At 47.6% G+C, this 18,035-nt stretch overlaps 1 long non-coding RNA gene across 1 annotated transcript in view; it reads left to right on the plus strand.

Moving 5' to 3' along the window:
* The window catches only part of LOC116216423, a 33,050-nt gene that overhangs the window by 4,394 nt on the left and 10,621 nt on the right, over nucleotides 1-18,035 (plus strand). The window contains exon 2 of the long non-coding RNA XR_004159136.1: nucleotides 1,437-1,561. This is a non-coding gene — a long non-coding RNA (uncharacterized LOC116216423). The remainder of the gene's footprint in view (nucleotides 1-1,436; nucleotides 1,562-18,035) is intronic.

The raw sequence follows: 18,035 nt of genomic DNA on the forward strand, positions 1-18,035 counted from the left end.
CTGAAAGGGGAAATGCTCTTTTTCTATGTATAAAGGATTTTTTGTAGACGTAGAGCCAGTAAATCTGTCACCAGTTAAATGTGTTAAGCACAATTTCAGGAGTGCTGCAACCCCCTGGCAAACCTTGAGCTCCAAGATGTAGATGTTAAACACCACGTAGGAAAACTGTTTATGTTAGTGGGAGAGAAAGGGAAAAATAAAGCATCCTAATAGGTAAGGTGATGTCTGCTGTTCAAGGACTTGAAAATGGCCTGACCTTCCACTCATGACAAAACTGCATTTCATATGTGCTCTGTGGCTTGTGTCACTTGGCCCTGCCCTAGCCTTAGTTCTAGCGTGGCTGCATGTCAGCTAAACATTGCATGCATGAGTGTTGTGAGTAATTATTTACATGACAGCATGTACCCAGACTGCCCCGCTGTGCACCATGCACCGTGCAAATACACGGCAAGAGACAACCTCACTCTAAAGCTCTCGTGGTATAGAAAGGCCATCAGAAAGCAAGAAGGGAAAGAGAAACAGAAAGAGCTGAGAAATGCATCCAGGGTCACACAGCATGGAAACAAGGCAATGTAGGTTCCTGCTTGTGGGTGTTTTCATGCGTTCCCAGCAGCAAGTCTTGTGTCACTTAATGCTGCAGAAGGTGACTTCTGGGTCAGAGCTATGCTCAGGGCCTTTCCCACTGAGACAATTCAAGAGTGTTCCTCTTCCTGCAAGTTTGCCATGTCCTACTGCCAGAGTTACTGTCCTATTGCCCTGGTCAGTGGAAAAAGGCACACGTACCTATGTAGTGATTTTTCTAGAGCAAAGTCCAGCCTTCCAGATCCAAACTGCTCACATTCAGCAGATTGCTGCTATAGCAGGAGGTAGGCCTCTTAATGCCATTAGCTTGCACAGTCCTCTTTGGGCTAAAAGATACTGTGCAAAGGATAAGATACGTTGTTAATACAGCCAGTTTTCCAAGGGAGCTTTATGAGAGAGGTTGTTTTTATTCTTCGTTGTTTTTCTAGCTCACAAAAAATGTCAGCTATCCTCCAGAGTACAATAGACTTCAGCCATGCTGCTCCTGCCTGTTTCCATTCATCTCCTTAATAGCAGTGATCAAGCAGCACTCTGCAGTATCACCATCCTTCCTGAACCATGTGAGTGACAAGGTGGGTAGGAAATGATGGCAGAGTGCTGATGAGATTAGCACTTCTTGATCTTCATGAAATAAGAAATCCCCAGGACTAACTCATCCTTCAGTATTCTTGGTGACTAATAGGTGTTTTATCATCCTTCCAATTAGAAAGCATTTATCAGCAATCTTTGCTAACTCACTGCATGAATTGACCTGTCATTCACAACCTCAGCCCTTGGAACTGGTAATTAAGTTTAGCAACCTGCCTCAGCAGCTCTGATTGAGATATCTATGTGGTGTGTTTTCATGTTGTCAGGCAGACACTTTGGGTTTTCCTTCCCAAAAGGAAAGGACTTCAGGAAAAGTGAATGAAGGCTCCTGGATGCACAGGCGGATGCAAGTCAGTACCTGCAATCATCAAATTCCTGCAAGCAGCACAGGGTGAGTGGCATGGAGTGGCACCACCAAGGCTAGAGGTTTTATTTTGGTTTAGTTGACATTAGATGGGACCTGAGAACAGTGCTCTTAAGCTAAAATACCTGTTTCATCCCAGTGCTTTCCAGGTTGCCTCGTCTGGGGCTGTAAAGGACATCCATGCTTCATTCTTGACCCCTCCCTCAACTTCAGAGTTTCATATTTAAACCTGAGCTCATGTCAACCTCTGACAGCAGAGAACATGTTTTATCCACAGTGTAAACTTCTTTAAAGTCATTCAGTCTCCTGTTGAAGGGAGTTCCTTAAGGAGTTAGAACCTATAGACAAATAGCCAAACACTGTGTGAACTGCAGTGTTACCCCAGGACTTTCTGAGTTTGGTCCAGCCAGTAATTTGACACAAATGAAAGTGGTGAACTGAGGTCTGTGCCCCCCACAAACAGGTAAAATGTCTGCATTCTTGGGTTTACAGAGATAAAGTTTTGGTAACTGCACTTCTGACTGGAGGCTTGTTTCTTGTGGTGAAGCTGATCTGTGTTGAAAACTGCTTCTTCACATCAAGATTACACTGCGCTAACTTGAGGGTAATGCTAGTAATGTCATCGCTACTGCTGACACTGAGGCTGCATCTCTTGTTATTTCTTGGCCTTTCTCTGAGGTGCCTAGCTATTATTTTCTTTTTATGATGACAGGAAATTTGAGTGTTGCTTGCACTGAGATTGTACCTCTACAACAGGAAAATCTTTTCCTTTCCTTGTCTAAATCTTGGGTTGACACCAGTTGATACAAGCTGATTTTCAGTAGCTAGCCCACTGTGTTTTTGTTTTTGTTTTTGCTTTTATAAGCAAGTTTTGCTCTGGAAAAAAAAAAGCAAAAAAGCCACGTCTTAAGAAAATCCTACCTTCTTCACAACTGCCAAGGGGCATAGAAGTGCCAGCATCCGCTACCCATTCCAAAATCAAGTTCAAATTGCCTGGTTTGGGGTTTTGGAGGAAACACAATTTGCAGAGTTCACTGAACCTCATGGAAGATTTGGTTTTGAATTTGTCTGGAACTGTCCTGAAATATTCCTTACCCCATTTTACCACAGGAAATATCCTGAGGGGATTTTTCTTCTTTTTTCCTATTTCACTACAACAGGCTTGTTTCCATTCTGTCTTAAGAGACCATCTACATTTTAAAGAAATAAAGACCTTCATGAAAAGTCTTGAACGAACCAAACTTGATATTTAAGGGGCCAGTTCCCCACAGTATTTGTCTACTTGTTTAGGCTGGTCGAACCACACAGGAGAAAAGAAAGGCATTATCATGTGAGAGCTGAGAAGGTAACCTCTGTTAAAAATCAACAAAATCAAAACCAGCAACCTGAAAACAATGGGAAGAATGCCAAAGAGAGGAAAGTAATAGGAGTGTGATATCTATGTGATATAGCAAATAATAGCACCAAGTGGTAGCATGACTTTCAAAGTATGTGCATTGTGAGCATAAAGCAGCATCATGCTTCTTCAGTTTGTGAGCTGCAGAAAGGTCTCCGACTAGTATGATTTATTTAAGATATTTCTCCATGTTTCTAAGGAGGAAAAGTGGTCCTGAATGGAGCTTGAACAACAAAATACCCAAAGGTTCTTTGCAGCCTCCTGTTCTCTGAAGATCACGTGTACTAACTTCAGCCCCCCCCCCCAAAAGAGAATGGAAGAAATCCTCTCAATTTAGTACAATGGCCATCTTTTCTCACAAGGGAATGAGTATGGTCGTAAATGATAGGATATCTGTTTCAGGCTCCTTTCAATATATGCTCCTGTAAGAGCTCTGGAGTAAGATAATCCCCTAGAGATCTGAGACAGTGTGTTATTAGCAGAAGCTCATAGGTTACTCCTTTACTGGTATTTGGGGTACCTTTATGCTGAAGTGTTAGCATCAGCTTGAGAACACGTAATCTTTCTCCTGAGTCTGATTATATATTCACTGTGCAGACAACAGAATATTCATATGTATTTAATTAGTAAAAAGATTAGGTTTTAAACCCGCAAAGGCAAGGTAAGAAGAAGTAAGGATGAAATGTCAAACAGCCCTCAAATTGCCCTTTTATCTCATTGTATCACTGCCTGGGAGCCCCCACACCCTGGTGTGGAAAAAACATTTAAGTCATAGCAGAATTAGCTGCAGCCAGAACACCTAGACCTCTGTTGTGCTAATGATCAACTGAATCATTTGCACCAGCTCATAGAGAAATGGAGATGCGTAGGGTTTGTGTCTTCTCAGGCCCTCAGTTGGGTAGTCTGTAATGTTTGTGATATGCTCTAAATACCCTTCATCATTTGTAAAGCAGTTTGATATTTGCTTTAGAAATTTCTCAATTACATTTTCGCATTTAAGAATATTAAAGTTCTCAAGCATCTGCATTAAGGTTCAGTTAATAGCTTAACCAGAGGTTTATATTAAAATATAAACTGTAAAGGCTACTTGAAAATATAATGCCATTGCTTTACCTTTCCACCTTAAGTATCCCCTTTCCTCCCCTTTCCTTCCTTTCCCTTTTTTCATTTATTTATTTATTGGTGTGGTAAGTTAATTGGATCTTGCAGGTGTTTTCTGGAGTGCTGTGGTGACACAATTGTTATATAAAGTTACAACAGTTAAGTTTTTACCACAGAACTTGTGGCTAAAGAAGAGATCTGTGGAATTGGGAAATGGAGGCTCATGTTGTGCTTCTGCCAACTCACTTATTGTGTAGCCCTGGGCAAGCTCTTTCAGCTGCAAACTTCAAGAGTGGTCACCTGGCTGACTATCAATAGCTCCAAAGGGGATAGTGGATCTCTGGCAAGTCAATGTGCCCTAAAGTAATGCATCTCCAGCCAGACGGGTATCTGGTACCACAGCCAAAATCTGGATCAGGTCATGTTCATGCAAATTTGGTCTGGTCAAGTAGTATAATGCCTTAGTCTCAGAGAAATTGAAAATCTCTACATAAAGCACAGGACCATCAACCACAGCTCCTCAGCTGTGGTCACTTTTGCTACAGATACTTCCTATGGGAAGTGCAGATGGCTGTGCATGCATATCTCCCCCAAGCTCTGCAAGTAATTGCTAGGAATGTTTTTTTACCAGCTCTAAAAGCCTGCATCTTCAAAAGTATTTGGATACCTAGTTTGTCTTTGGTTTTTCCCCCACTGATTTTCATAGCTTGGAGAACATTGTCACAGGGTCCAATTCTAATGGCTCTAAGTGCAGCAAAATAGAGATTCTCAAAGTAACCTGAAATGAGCTTCCTTGCTGTGGCATTGGGTGCAAGGGATTTACCTTTTCTTGCCTCTGTGAGAAGGACTGCCAATGCAAGTTTGTGTTGCTGTAGCTTGACTGCTCTTCCATCTGAAGGAGTTTGTGTGAAGATGGCTCAGTTATCACAACTCTGCACTGTAGACACAGCTTCAGAGTTGCTGGGAACAGTCAGCTGACTACTCATTAACTGTGACCAGCCAAGCCTACCCTCTCTTTTCAACTTTTCCCATTTCCTGCACTCAGATGGCTTGAAGTTTTCTACAGAAAGCTGTTTTGAAGTGTTTTGAGATCCAAGATTGCTCTGAGTGTAAAATACAGCTGAGCACTACTCACTCGATCCATCTGTTGAATTGCCCATTTGCAACATGGAAATACCAGGTAGTAGGTGTCCTGATGTAAGTAAATGCTCACCCGTGCCGTCTCCTTAATAGAGGAAATCAATTAAAGCCAAACTTTCTTCCCACTTACCCTCCATAGCTCTGGTCGTTTAGAGATGTAATAGAGGACAGAGTTCTTGTCAGTGGGGCTTTTGAGGAACAGCTTGTTTGTTTTCTTTTTTCTAAGTGTGAGTTTACCAGGCTGTGCTACTCATGGGGCTGGAGACCTTCCGGCTTGCTGCACAGCTGGTTTTGTCCTACCTGGTGCTGGCCGGATATTGAGGAGGAAGGAGTGAGATTGTCATCAGAACTGTAAGCACAGACCTCTGGCCCTAACTGCGATTGAAAAGCTCCAGGAAAGGAAAGGTTAGCAGTAGAGCATCTGTAACAGAGACGTGTGGTTTCAGGCAGCTGGAGGGAATATGCAGCCATGCCCTGGTTACTTCTGTTTTCCCATCCTCAAACAACATCAGTTTCAAACTGAAGCTTCAGACTTTTTCTCTCTTTTAAGAATGGAGGAAAAGAAAAGGTCAAGCCAGAATCTACAGTGATTTCTTAGAACCCAGTGTCTATGGCCTGGCTTTCTAAAGTCTTAAGCAAAGCTGTCTTTGCAACTCCAGAACAACATGACCGAGCACATCTCCAGTTTCACAGTGCTACAGGCTGAATTAACAGAAAAACTGCTGGTGGTTCTGGGTACTTCCAGTTTTATGCCACCTACCAGGTACCTAAAAATGGAAGTTTTAGAGAGTTAGTTTGTTCGTTGGTTTGTTTGTTAGTTTGTTTGTTGCAAGGGTTTTAATTTTACTTCAAGTGATGTGAAGTGTCTTCTGCATCATGCTAACAAAACTGAAGTTAAAACAGTGCAACTGTCTCATGCAGTTAACATCTGCGAGAAAATAGAAAACAAAACTTTATGATAAAACACATGAATAAAGACTAAACTGGGAGGACAGCATTAAAGGCCAAGTGCTACTATGCAGTTTCCCATAGCTCTCTTTCACTTCACTTTTTAAGCCAGTCACGAGAGCTGGAGCAGAGGGCAGCAGACTCCCAGCTTCATGCCATCCTCCCTGGGCACTGTGAGTGCTGCTGGGACTTGGGGCAATGTGTCTCCTCCTTGATGGAAGAGGTGGGCCGAGAGCCATCACAGACTTCTGTAAGTTGAAATGTGTCTCCCAGAGGCAGCTCGTTGTCCTGTGATTGGAGGATGAGATAGGGAAATAGCTCACAGCCTGCTTCCCACACCATAGCCTCCAGGTCTTGACCTCTGTACAAGGTTTCAAAACCCCTGCCATGGGCCAAGAGACGGCTTTTCTACTACTGCTTGCTTTCCCACTCAGGCCAGCCTAGCTTTTCAACAAAATTCATTGGCCCAAACAATCTGCAGTTGTGAATACAGTTCATGACTGTGACCGCAACATGGGGTTTGAGGACATCTGTGTCTGCGTGAAGGTGTAGGCTTCCCTGCTTTCCATTCCTGAGTCTACTCTCAGGGGCTCTGACCAGAGCTGCTGGTGAGGAATGGCAGTTGAGGGCAGCTTGTGCCACAGTCTGACCCAAAATCAACAGGGAAGGCATGTCCTGCTTCAGGCCAGCTGTTGGGAGGTAGCAGATTTCTTGGGTAGCTGGTACTTGACACAAATGAGGAAAAAAAAAAGGATTAGGAAAGGTGGGCTGATGAGTTTTAGCTTGCTCATCTTTATGGGCTTCATGCAGGTGTGATGCTCCAAAGACCTAAAACTTAGCTAGCGTCACTGGACTTCAGCTTTCTTCTTGCTGGAAACTTGGCCACCTTCCCAGGAGCAGAATTTGGCAGAGAAGTCCATGACTGCCTGTAGTCAGCATTTAAGCAGTAAAGGGAGCTGAGGCCGGGGAGGAGTGACAAGATCGACCCAGCCTGTGTAAGACTGTATCTCCCCACTTGAGTGAGTGGTGCCCAGCATCTTTATTAGGATGAGGATGAGGACTTCCCATGGAGAGCAGATGCAGCTGAGTCCACAGGACTCATCACCACCTCTGCTGTTGCTGAGGGATGAGAGAGGAAGCCTCCTTGGAGGAGCGCTTGTGGTTGCAGCTGCAGAAATCCCAAAGGAAAGCAGCAGGAAGCTGGCTGGCTAAACATGGAAGATGCTTGGAAATAAGTGCCCCACGGAGGTTCAGGCAATCTTTCTGAAACAGGTTTAAAACAGTTGGCCTCCACCTGGGTTAGATGGTGAGGCGGCTGTCTAGCTGCAGGGGCCTGCTGGCATCCCACATGAGGAGACCCCGGGCCATCATATGGAGGCGTGAAGTGGGGCCCCAACCAGGACTCACCGGAGGCCCAAATCCTCAACACTCTGGGGGTCGGAGCAAAGCTGAGTGAGTTCAATGAGATGCAGATGGCTTGTGAAGGAGGTGGGGTGAGGACACAGCGGGGCTGTGAGACAGAGATGTCCCCTTCAGATGCATGCAACCCTGCGTGCGTCGGTGCTGCAGCGCTCTTAACGTGCTAACATGTTTTACGATGCAGTGCGAGTGAAACAAAATAGAGGCTCCTGACTCCTCGTAACTTGTGTAAACTCCAGATGTGACAATCCTGCTGCTGGCGAAGGGAGCTGTTTATCCCCACGCTCTCCTTACATTGAGTTAGCTCCTGCTAATGGAAGCCTGCTGAAAATATGCCTGCATGCTACCAAGCGGCTGCATAATTGTCCCTCTGCCCCTTCCCAGAGCAGTACATCAGAAGTGCAATCCAAATTCCTGGGCAAACCAGGCAGGGCCCTGGAGAGCAGTTTTTCGCCTCCCCTCGCTCTCAGGACTTGAACGTCATTCCTGAAGGATAATGCAGGATTAGGACAGGGGGAAAATGAGTGGCTTAAAAGGCTCTGAAGTGCAGCAGGGCTCAGCAAAATGTGTCCCTCTCTCCACCCCAGCCTGGCCACCCTTTTTTTTTTTTTTTCCCAAAATTTATTTATTATTTTCCTGCAAGGGGAAGGAGGAAAGAAGGCCTCTGGGTTGTGAAATGGGCAGAAGAGGAACAACTGCAGTTGTCTGGAAGCCCCCAGCCCCAATAAGCATGATATGGCACAGGGATGGGGCACGGTGGCAGCAGCTGCGTGTGGTTCCCTCATGGCCTCTCCCAGCACACAGGCACTGGTTGCTGGGGATTAGAGGGAACAGATGCACATAAGATGCTTACGGCCTTTTCCAGACACAAGGCTGCTTTCCAATCAGCTCAGAGGAAACAAGGTAATTAGATGGAGTCAGGGCAGGGAACAGGAGGGAATTAGCCTGTTACCAAACCAAAGGCTGCAAGCCCACCTCTTCCAGTCCTCCAGTCATTTTTCCCCTCCATTCCTCTGCTCACTCTCTCATTTCAAAGCTTTTTTTTTTTTTTTTCCCTCTCCTTCCCCAGGAGGCAGCTGATGCAGGCTGGCTGCTGCCAAACAGGTTGGGCCTCTGCAGCTGAGGCTGCTCATGATACTTCAGCAGGGTGATGAATCAGCCCTCCCCTTTAGTAAAGGTGATCTCCTGGATGTGCTGCTGGGATGCTGTGACACCCTTCCTGTAAGTGCATGTGAATGCAGCTTTGGCTGCAGAAATATGAATGGGAACAGACTGTTTCCCTTCCTGGTCCCTTAAAAGCCTCAGGACTTGGGGTTTTGTCCACATCCCTAGAATGCCAACATCAGAAGCAGAGGCTGATGACCCTGGGCTGCACCGTGCATGGCAGATCTGTGACACTGTGGGGAATGTTTCTTTTTTAACTTCTTTAAAACGTTGCCTGGGCATGCATACGCTCCCAGCACACTGTTATCTTTGGAGAGATTTTGCTGGTTAAAGTTCTTCAGACGTGGAGACTGGTCCTGTTGCTGCTATTCAGTGGGCAGCTGTTATAAGGAATTGTCCTCAGGCAACACAGGCAGTGATCTCGTTAGTGATTAAAGAGCCCACTGTTGCATTAGTTAGCACGTCACCCCCCAAGCTCCTGCCTCACTTGTCTAACTTCTGAGGCCAGCCTGTGTTGCTGCTCACTGGGAGAGCAGAGCTCTTCTCCTAGCTGTTTTCTTTCAAAACCATCAGAATGTCCCAGGGCTTTTGAAAGGAGCTTTGCTGTGTCACGAAAGGCAGTGTTGACCACGGAAGGATTTTTTCCTAATGACGGGTCAGCTGGGCAGTAAACACACGAGAGAGGATCACCATTACAGCTGTAATCGAGCAGAGCAGAGCTGACACCAACTTTAAGGCAAAGAAAGCAGCTGGTGTCTGAACTTCTCCAAACAAACGTGCTGCTCCTTGCTGCTGGTACCCTTGTGCACATCCTGTAGATAATTTTCTGAGATTGACATTAGCCTCTTCTCATACATATGTGCAAACACTGGGTGTTGAAATCCACTCGAGAGCTGGATGGAAAATTTCTGACAATGGTTTGCTGTCAGGAAATGCTGGTTCAGCAAGAGGAAAAGATGTCAACTCCGACAGAAAAAAAGAATCAGAAAGAAGCAGAAAAAAAAAGATGATACCATTGCATATAGCCTCCCGAGGGCTTTTTGAAAAAGTGTGGTTTATTTTTTAGTGCCGTGTTTTCATTGCTCACTGGCATGTGAAACAAGCAGAGGCCAGAGCAGGGCTGCACTGTCTTTTTTGCTTGGCTTTGTTCAGTTTGTGGCACACACCTCCTTCTCAGTGCATGCAGCAAGGGAGACGCTAAGCGTGCATCTGGGGGAAAAGGAGTTTCCTCCAGTAACCCATCCCAGAAAGAGTGGGGAGGCAGTGGCACAGGCTGCCTGGGGAGGAGGTGGAGTCATTGTCCCTGGAGGTGTCCAAGAGCTGTGTGGATGTGGCACTGAGGGACATGGTTAGTGGGCATGGTGGGGATGATTTGGCGGTTGAATCAGGTGATCTTAGAGGTCTTTTCCAACCTTAATGACTCTGATTCTATGATTCTGTGTAAGGAAAGCACCTCTGTGGAGCACAAAAATCCCACAGAGACGTGCTCTTATCCCCTGCGCTGGCTCTGCGCTGTGTGCTCCTGGCTCTGTGAGATAACCACCCACCTAGGAAAGTTGTTGGCACCCTGTGCCTCAGCACACTGCTTGTTTTTGTACCTCCAGTGCCTGAGGTCCAGTGATTCTAAAAACGGCATCTTTCCTGAACATCTGAGCCCTCGCAGGAGGACAAAAATAAATACCCAGAACAGGAACAAGACATGGGTGAGCTGGAAGGGTAAACACGTGTTGCATGTTAAATATGTGCTGCGCTGGTTACTGCTCTGCATTTTTACTCTGAGATTGAAAAGTAAACAGACAAAAAATATATGTTGAGGCAAAAACCTAAGCAAAACAGTATTCTAGTGCATTTCTGGAAATTGCTAACCAAAAAAAAAATCCTCCCAAAATACACTGCTTCACTAGAAAGGGTAGTTGTTTGGGTCAGGACCTCCCCAGTTAGCATTAAAACCAGACTGTAGTGCCACATGTGTTTTAGCATAAACTGCTCAGTAGATTGTTACTGTGAGATAGTAATAATCTCCTTCTTCAGCACTGCACCGTATAGTGGGGGATGCAGGGAGGGAGCATCACTTTTGAGATAACAAGGATGGCACAGGGGGTGCTGGGACTTGGCCTGCAATGCTTTTTCTCTTTGCATGGAATAGCTGAAGTGAGTCCTGTGGCGCTGACACACTGCAAGTGGTTTTGTGCTCGACAGGCTGGCAGAACCAATGTGTATTTCAGAGGTATTATGAGTTAGTATACGTTTTTTATTAGCAAGTCAAGGACCGCCTGCCCTTCTCCTTATCTGTTTCTGCAGCAGCAAACGCTCGCCTCAAAAACCTGCCCATCTGCCTCCCTCCAGGCGCACCCTGCTCTGCCCCTCTGCACAATCCTCCAGGCCATGCTGCCCATTAAGCATTTCCCTGAGCTATGGGGGACAGACTGAATGTCTGGGAATGTGTGTACACCTCACATGACCCGAAACAGCCCGGTTTTTATTTTTTTTTCCCTGTTGCTCAGGTGCTCTTTTGCTTTGATTCTCCCTCTTTGTTACCTTCTGGGGTGTTCCTGTCTGGCAGTGTGGGCAGGGGCAGCTTGACATCTGCGTGGGCAGCGCTCAGCACCGAGGTGCAGGCTGACCTGCTCGCAGGCTCCATGCATGCACTGCTGTTCTGAAAGCCAGGGTGACTTTTCCAGCAAGATGCTGAAGAAGGAAGTAGCTGATTCCCGTCAGCCGTGTATTAATCAGGAGCTGGAATTTTGGGCCCTTTTACACGCATGTGTTCCTCTCGCAGGGATCAGCCTCTAAATAGGACGCTGTGAGGCTCAAACTTTGTCAGCCCTCATGGGCTCTGGCGTTTGTCAGTCACTTGTAAGGCGGGAACTCGAGTGAAGTCCTTTCCCCATTGCCAGATACCACCCATATGTAGGTATGCTTCTGGTCACAGCCTCAGAAGAGCTATTTGTTCTTGTGGCCTGCAGCCAGCAGGCAAGGAGCAGGGGTAGGGATGCCCAAGCCTCCCAGCTCCACCATGCCTGCCTTTTACCCTCAGCATGGGATGCAGCTGTGTTGCAGCTTCTGCACGCAAACACTGTTCAGAACTGACGGGACATGGGAGAAGAGGAAGAAAAATTGGTTTTCTTCTTTCTCTTCCCCTGCCTGTGCTCACCATGCTGCTGCTCTCCTCCTCCTGCTCCCCAGCAACTTGGCAGATTCGCTGCCATTGCAAATGTACGTGACTAATCTGTTACTTGAGGAACAGGGAAGGCGGACTCACAGACATGAATGACCCAGCCTGTCAGGAAGCCAATGAGATTCACTGCTGGGAAAAGTTTTTTCAGAGGGATGGTCCCCTCGTTAAATGACGGGAGAGAGATACTCATCGGAGGAGGAGATGCTGGCAATGTGGTCTCTACTAAGGAGGTAGCCGTTCCCCTCCCGGCCCGGGAGGCTGAGCAGGACTGCACGTCCCCCTCTCCCTCCCCAAGCACGTGGCTGCCTTTCCCTGCCATGGCAGGCTGCCATCAGCCGCAGCGTGCTCGCTTGAGGAGGGAGCACAAGGGGATTGCGGAAGGTCTGGCCTTCCAATTGCAGCAGCTCCTTGCTCATTCGTGTCTCGTAAGCAGCTCATGTGGAGGCTGGAGGCTGCAGGGATCTGAGTGCCCCAACCTGAAGGCAGCTGCAGCCAGCACCTCTGTGGCTGTGCCTTGCTCTGTTTCAGCCGTGCATCCTTAAGTGATTCTGAGGCTTGAGGCCAGAGGGCTCTCTGCCTCGTAGAGCTGATCCCAGTGAGAAGGGGTGATGTGCCAGGAAGCCTGCGAGGCGAATGTCATTTCATCATTGTTCTCCTGGGAGAGGTAGAGGCATCTAGCATGGGAACAACGGGGGTGGGGGCAGGGGTTAAGCAGGAGAAATGGGATAAATTAAAGCAGGGAAACTGTAGGCTCAGTATTGGGGAAAAACATATGTTTTATAATAAATATTACATGTTTAAATGCTTGTGAGCCAAGAATTATTTGCTCAAAAAATAAAATAAGTAAATTCCAGAGAATGACTAAACTATTGGACACAGCTCCCAACTAGGCACCTAGGAAACGTGTTGGATTAGTCTGTCAGCACACACTGCTAGTCCAGCTCTGGAAAACACCCCAGGAGCACCAGCTTTCCTGGCTTTCCATTGATCATATACCAAAGTGAAACCTCCTGAGGTGAAGGGCTGGAGCATTCACTAACTTACAGTGCCATCTAGCCCCATTTCAGACTTAAGGCTTCTATGAGTGGTTGCTAATTTTATTCCTGTAACTGGGAGACTGAGTCACTTGAGCTTGAACCCACCTCTTTGGTCATGTGCTGTGGATTTAAGTATACCTTTGTGTGTATCTGGTGGCTATATTTTTTAAAAAATTGCTCATCAGTTGCAAGAGTAAATGCCCAATTGGGAGCCAGCCCAACTGGACGTGTTATGTGCATGTTCATGGCCACTGTATGTGGGGACAAATCTTGGTGTTGCTTAAGCCACTCTGACACTTCTCATTGATAAGACCTTACTTTTGATACCTGAGAAGTCTGTCGGCCTGCAGCTGCTTGGCCTAAAATCTTCCTTTGGGCTGTTCCCGTATACAAGCTATGGGCCTCTGTGTGGATTTGCCCATCCCCCCAAAATAGACACATGCAAAAGCAATATCTACTATTCACATTGCAAAATGTGGTGGGGGAGAGGGAGGTGGATGCTGCCCACTGCCCATGCTGCAGCTGCATCCTCTCCTGAGTGCGGGGCAGGAAGGATGCTGCCAGCTCCTGGTGCTGGAGTTCGGCCCATTTGGGTCCTAGGGGACCCAAAGCTGCTATGCCAGTTCCTTGGGCACCTTCTATTTGCCTGTGCAGGCTCTGGAGGTGCTGCCAGGGGCCGTGGGTGTAGTTTGAGCCTTAAGCAGGTGTGAGCCTTTCTTCATTGCCAAAGACTGATGTGAGGAAACTGACAGGGCTGCCAGAGGCAGCCAAGGAAATTTTTGCTAGAGAGGAAATCTCCCTTACTCTAAATGCATGGGGAGTGGAAGAGTGTTGTTTTGCACTTTCTCCTGTATGCTCCTTTCCTCCTTGTGCAGCAATGTCCACAGCCAGACTTGTGCTCACAGCTGGGAATGGAGATGACTGCAGTCACATCCTTGGAGTCACTCAGCAGGGGTTCTGTGGATGCAGACACAGTGCTCTGTGGAGCCTGTCACTGCTGCATGTGTGCTTTTGGACTTCAAGTGCACTCATCCTTCAGCTTTCTGTGTGTTGTGGGAACTGGGAGCAGAAGGCTGGGGAACAGGCTCAGCCTGCTGCACATCTGGAGGCAGTAACTTGAGTCAAACTAGATGCCTCCTGTAATTCAAACTTTTTCCCCTGCATTGGCAATTAGTGCATCGGCACTGCAACGCTTCTCTTCAAATGGCACCTGCTCCACACCACGCTGCTCGATGCGGGCCTTAATTTTTGGAGTGCAAAGGAGTTTGGAGCTGGGTTTTTGGGTCGGGCCTTTCTTTTTTGCTTTGCTTCCTTTATCTCCTAAAGCAGCAAGCAGCACATGCTGCAGCAACGTAATCATTTAATCCAGGCTAGCGAAACCTGTTCTCCAGATGAACGACTGGCGTATCGTTTGCGCTGTAGCTCTGCAGCTTTGTGGCTCTGTATATGAATGTATTGTTTGTTGGGGTGACAGGATGTCGCTGCCAGTTTTCCATCCTAGTTCCAGCCTCAGCCTGACAGCAGAGCTTGTTCCAGCTCCTTCACTTTCCTCCTGCTCCGCCCTTGCTGAGGTTGCTGTGCTCTGAGGACCCTCTTCTCCGGCTGCTTGCTGTGGACGTGGTGGGTGCAGAGATGCCCACACGGCAGAACTGTCTCTCAGAAGAGTGCAGCAGGCCGGCAGAGATCAGGACAGGAAAGTGTTTGCCTGGGGAGGCAGGTGATACCTGAAAAGGTGCAGCCAAAACTAACAAAGGTGTGTTCAGAGAGATAGAGTTTGATCTTTAGCCCCTGATACAAAACTTGCTTTGGTGGGGAGGCTGCTCTGCCAAGCTCGTCTGTCAGGGCGTATTGCTGCTGCAGATGACTGGGGGATGGATGTGCTGGCAGTGGCTTTTTGGAGGGGGGACTTCTGTTGCTTGCAGGGCAGGAGAGAGGTGTGTCTGCTGCTTCAGGTCCCTAATGTCCTCACTTCTGCATACCAGACGCAAGGAGCTAGTGGTTCATTGCACACCGAGCCCGTGCTCACCTGTTTCCTGAGCACCCAACACTGAAAAACTCTCCCAAGTGCCAGCATTTCTCTTGGTCGGCAGATTTTCCTGCTCTGTTGCCGGAGGCTGCTAGCCCTTGTTTGCAGTTTCTCTGGTTTCAGCTTCCATCTCTCTTCCAGACTTTATAACAGAAGCCACTTGGTTGGCTAAGGAGCAGCTGCCCATCTCTCTGCTCTGCCGATGGCTCAGAGGGGGGATGCCACCTGGGAAAGAACTTTGCAGCCACTGCTTCTGCAGACAGTACCAAGAACAATCTGGGTGAATCTCTCTGGCTCAAGGAACAAGCCCAAGCATTGGGCTGAAGCTCTTCCAGGGCCATTTGATGCCCCTTGCATTGCTTGGTCTTGTTTGCATTGCCTCTGAGGAGGGAGAAAAGAAAGCTGCTGGCATTCAGACTGCAATCCAAATTTCTTTAAAACATTTTTTTCAAGAACTGCATGTTTTCAGAGCCAGCACTGTGAGGCTGGCTCCAACACCAGACACTCTTTCCAAATCTCATTGCCCAGAATAGTGCACTCTAAAAATGCACCGCATCCCCTGACAGGAGCTGGCCCAGTCTTTCACTGTGGCTGCACAGACGGGTTTTCCCTTCAGCTCAGATGAGGGTGGTCTCATGCTGATGGCTGTAGAAGACCTCTTTGCAAAGGCTCTCCTTCTAGGTTGGTTGGCTCAAGTCTTGTTTGAGCTGTGATGCAAGGAGCTTCAAGGCCTCTTGCTTGGCTGTTATGGTACACCTGTTTGCCTCCTGTTTCGGCCTGCCTCTAATCACAGAATCATAGAATAGCTTGGGTTGGCCGGAACCTTAAAGCCCATCCAGTTCCAACCATCTGCTTTGGGCAGGGCTGCCACCCAGTGGATCAGACTGCCCAGGGCCCCATCCAACCTGGCATTGTGTGCCTCCAGGAATGGGGTACCTACAGCTTCTCTGGGCAGCCAGCGCCTCACCACCATTGGAATAAAGAATTTCTTCCTAACATCTCACCTAAATTTCCCCTCTTTTAGTTTAAAGCCATTCCCCCTTATCCTTTCTCTATTAGACCGTGTAAAATGTCTCTCCCCTTCCTTCTTATAAGCTCCCATTAAGTACTGGAAGGGTGCAGTGAGGTCTCCTCAGAGCCTTCTCTTCACCAGGCTGAACAAGATCAGCTTGCTCAGTATATCTTCATAGGAGAGCTGCTCCAGCTCTCTGATCATGTTTGTGGTCCTCCTCTGGACCTGCTTCAACCTGCTTCAACCTGCTTCAACCTGCTCCATGTCTTTCTTGTGCTAAGGGCCCCAGGTTTGGACACACTATTCCAGATGGGGTCTCATGAGGGCAGAGCAGAGGGGGGCAATTCCCTCCCTCTCCCTGCTGGCCACCCCTCTTTTGATGCAGCCCAGTGATACTATTGACCTTCTGGACTACAAGCACACTGCTGGCTCGTGTCTAGCTTTCCATCCACTAGGACCCCCAAGTCCTTCTTAGCAGGACTGCTCTCAAGGCGTTATTTTCCCAGTCTGTACACAGTTATGGGATTGCCCCTACCCAAGTGCAACAGCTTGCACTTGGCCTTCTTGAATCTCATTAGGTTAACATGAGCCTGCCTTTCCAGATTGTTCAAGTCCATTTGGGTGGCATCCCTTCCTCCTGTTGTACTACAGCACTCAGCTTGGTGTTGATAATAGCACTAGCTGGTGCAGTTTTTCTTGGGCACATTTTGTTGCTCATGGACGATACCAGATTGCACAGTAATCAGGTCAGTGAGCAGGGTTCCGTGGCTTTCCCAATGTAGCCATCCTGGCAAAGTTCCCTTTGTGGGCTTGTTCAGCACTCAGCCCAGCCTCTGACCCATCAGCCAGGACTGCAAGATCCATTCCTGCTGCCACAGTATTTAACACTGTTTTTACTGTTTTCAGACAAAGCCCAGTAGAGGCTTTGGAAACCCCCTGAGTTGTATGGCTTAGGATCCGGCCTCTTATTGCACATTACAGAGTTCAGCTTAGTTTCTTTTGCTTTCTCTTGTGCTCCTTCTGGATGTTCTCCTGCGTTATAGGGTAGCCTGTGGGGTGGAGTGCAAGTCTGGGTATCACAGGACTGCAATGGGAGAGGCAAGTGTGTGTGCACAGCTCAGGGCAGCACATGCTTGGGGTGTGGGAGGTTAAGACGAGTCATTAATATTTTATCTTCATTTTAACAAGGCTCAGATTTGTCATCAGGACACTGCAGCCCTGGAACTTCAGGCTTGAGGAGCAGCTGGAAAGGAAATCATAAAGTTCCTGGGTCTCTGTCTGTGGCTTCAGCTATGACTTCAGTCAAACACACCCCCTCCTGAAAAGCTGAGAGATGTCAAAGTGCAATGTTTGCATTTATTACATGAAGTCTACTTGGACCTGTTCACCCCCCACATTTCCATAGCTTTTTTTTTTCTTTTTTCTTTTTTTTTTTCCCCGAGGGTAACTGTTAAAGAATTGAGATTTTGCTTAAAGTTTTTCTTCTTGCTGCTCCAATGTCGCACCCTCGTGCTCCCCACAGCAGGTGTTGCAGAGATGAAAGCAGCGCTCCTCTGAAGCAAGACAAGGAACACCCGAAGTCGCCTCCATCTTTCTCAAGCATCTCAGAACCCAGAAGCTCCCATGTCTCTCCCATCTTGCAGCCCAGCTGTCTGAAAACACAGGCAGCCTCTGCTCGCTGTGCTGGGCCTGACAATGAAAGAGATAGTGGGCATGGGCACAGTTTTTTGGTGCAAGAAAGAGCATAGCACCACTGTAGAAATACTAATTCTAGCTGTGGTGGAAAGAAAAGGAAAATCAAACAAGGAAGCAAGCACACACACACACACACACACACAGCTCTTTGCAGTGCTGGAGGGTTTGGTTGTGTTTGAGTGTTTTCTCAGCCCCCAGTTCTCCCAGCACAGCCCCACAGCTGGGTGCCAAGGAGCAGCACGGTGCTGCCAGCTGGAGCCTCGCAGGGTGATGCACGGGAATTTCCTGGAAGGCCTCGTGCCTCCCTGACAGAGCACTGAGTTTGATAGCTGGGGAATCTTGGCTTTCAGTGACAGAGAAAGAGAAGAGAAATAGCTAATTAAAA

The sequence above is a fragment of the Meleagris gallopavo genome, chromosome 3, assembly GCF_000146605.3.
Source record: "Meleagris gallopavo isolate NT-WF06-2002-E0010 breed Aviagen turkey brand Nicholas breeding stock chromosome 3, Turkey_5.1, whole genome shotgun sequence".
NCBI lineage: Eukaryota > Metazoa > Chordata > Aves > Galliformes > Phasianidae > Meleagris > Meleagris gallopavo.